The following is a 2,500-nucleotide window of genomic DNA, read 5'->3' as shown; positions in this document are numbered from 1 at the left end:
CTTCAGAGCCCTATTTTTACTACCCCTGCTGTCTGTACCACGTCCATTACAGACACTATCATCACGATTAGCACTGCCACCTCCAGCTATGTTGGGCAGAGGGTAATAAGCATGGTATGCTTAGTGGACACCGTCGTATACGCAAAAGACGCACCTCCATTCACAGACGCACAGTGACTATCACTGTCAAATTGTCAGTGTCAATAGACGATCGATCATAATCTCCAAAAGGCAGATATTCTCCTTCAGAATTTGAATAGGTGAATAACATAGCCTACCCAAGACTTCATCACACGTGAACTTTTTTTCAACATTTGGCGTAGGCCTATATTTCTGCTTCAATTTGTGCAAATCTATGGCCTGCATCGTTTCCGCGTCATTACAAACAAATGCACGTCTTCGTGTTTCTCGTGTGTAATACAAGTATTTCCTGAAAACTTTGTGCAGCGAGTTTGGGCTTGAATCAAAGCTCTGGACGTCTAGCAACTAGTGGAGGAGAGTACAAATGAGATTTGTCACCGTACTTGGATCTATCGTCTATTTTAATCAGTGCCATTGTTTGTCGCAATTAAAAATACCCTCAAGGGCCGAAAAAGTCTGTAACATTGGTTTTTACTCTGCACACCCAGTAAGGCAATCACAGATAACAATACGATAACAGATAACAATCTTCCCCTCTACATCACAGATAACAAAACGACGCATCTTTCCCTCTACAGCAATGACACATTTACATACTAAAAACACATTTACGTGCTAATAACACATTTACGTAAGGGATAACGGCCGTCGAGGTGTCCTGTTATATGGAATTAATGGACGAGGGCGAGGGGCAAAGAACTCCCCGACGCGCAGCGGAGGATTTATCCGGGTGATAAATGCTAATAACACATTTACATGCTAATAACACATGTACATGCTAATAAGACATTTACATGCTATTATCACCCGGAGAGAAGAAATACTTTTTTCTGATTGGCTGGCGGGGTGGCTTTTAATTCTGTAAATAACGGATAATAATGGAGTCGGGTGCGTAGGGGAGTTCTTTGCCCCTCGCCCATTACTTCCGTATAACAGGACACCTCGGTGGCCGTTATCCCTTACATAACACATTTACATGCTAATAACACATTTGCATGCCAATAACACATTTACATGCCAATAACACATGTACATGCTAATAACACATTTACATGCCAATAACACATTTACATGCTAATAACACATGTACATGCTAATACCACATGTACATGCTAATATCACATTTACATGCTAATATCACATTTACATGCTAATAACACATTTGTCTGAATCTTTGGTTCCAACCAATAAAAGGACAATCCATTCATCATAAAACACAGTTTGCAATAACATGAGCATCCACCACCAGTACCAACATCCCTATCACACCCACCACCAGTACCAACATCCCTATCACACCCACCACCAGTACCAACCTCCCTATCACATCCACCACCAGTACCAACCTCCCTATCACACCCACCACCAGTACCAACATCCCTATCACATCCACCACCAGTACCAACCTCCCTATCACATCCACCACCAGTACCAACCTCTTACTCCCTATCAGCTCACCCTTGACCCTGCCTGTCACTCTTTCCCTAAGCAGCAACTCTTATAGTGTGTGTGGTGGAACCTAACTCTTATAGTGTGTGTGGTGGTGGAACCTAACTCTTATAGTGTGTGTGTGTGGTGGAACCTAACTCTTATAGTGTATGTGGTGGTGGAACCTAACTCTTATAGTGTGTGTGGTGGTGGAACCTAACTCTTATAGTGTATGTGGTGGTGGAACCTAACGCGTATAGTGTGTGTGGTGGTGGAACCTAACTCTTATAGGGCTTTTCTCAATACAAAGTACGCTAAAGAACGGTCTCCCATTCTTGAAAGTTCGAACTTGAAAAGTTAAGATCGTGAGTCCAAACTCTGGAGAACGCGAGGACACAGGACACTCAATTTGCAGTTTGAGACAGCAGCGTTCTTGCCAACGGCAGCTTCTCTCGGAACAGCTCGCGAGTCTAGTCATTTACCTATTGCTTTATTGGTCTACCCAGTATTTCTGACATTTACAATAAAATATATAATTCACCAGCTTGTTTAAGTTTGTTTCTCATTGATTTTTTTTATTAGGCTAAATATTAATAACAATATATTCACTTGCCGATGGCGGGAACAACGTTTGAAGTTCGCAGTTTAAGTGACAGTTATGATTAACGTTAGTTGTGAAGCCTGCCGTTTATAGCCTAAACATGGATCGGATTGTAGCAGCAATTATGATAGGTAGGCCTATTATGTATCAGTGCTGCCATTTCTCTTATGTGAGTGTCACGGCTGAGCTGACGTAATGCATTGTGGAATCTTCAAGCCACCAAGTCGCCACCCGATGCATCCTTGATAAAACCAACGATTCGAGAACACTTCCGGGAATGTTATGCGTTCTTGAATAAATGCGAACTTGTGAATTGGAACAGTACTTCGG

The 2,500-nt window shown here is 42.3% G+C and overlaps 1 protein-coding gene across 1 annotated transcript in view; it reads right to left on the bottom strand.

Moving 5' to 3' along the window:
* The window catches only part of ccdc146 (coiled-coil domain containing 146), a 98,602-nt gene that overhangs the window by 35,023 nt on the left and 61,079 nt on the right, over positions 1 to 2,500 (bottom strand). The window lies entirely within an intron of this gene.

The sequence above is a fragment of the Alosa pseudoharengus genome, unplaced genomic scaffold, assembly GCF_046254945.1.
Source record: "Alosa pseudoharengus isolate Yale_2024_CS ecotype anadromous, Long Island Sound unplaced genomic scaffold, YU_APseudo_1.1 YU_APseudo_1.1_scf_20, whole genome shotgun sequence".
NCBI classification, from domain to species: domain Eukaryota; kingdom Metazoa; phylum Chordata; class Actinopteri; order Clupeiformes; family Clupeidae; genus Alosa; species Alosa pseudoharengus.
This window is presented reverse-complemented; position numbering and strand designations above follow the sequence as displayed.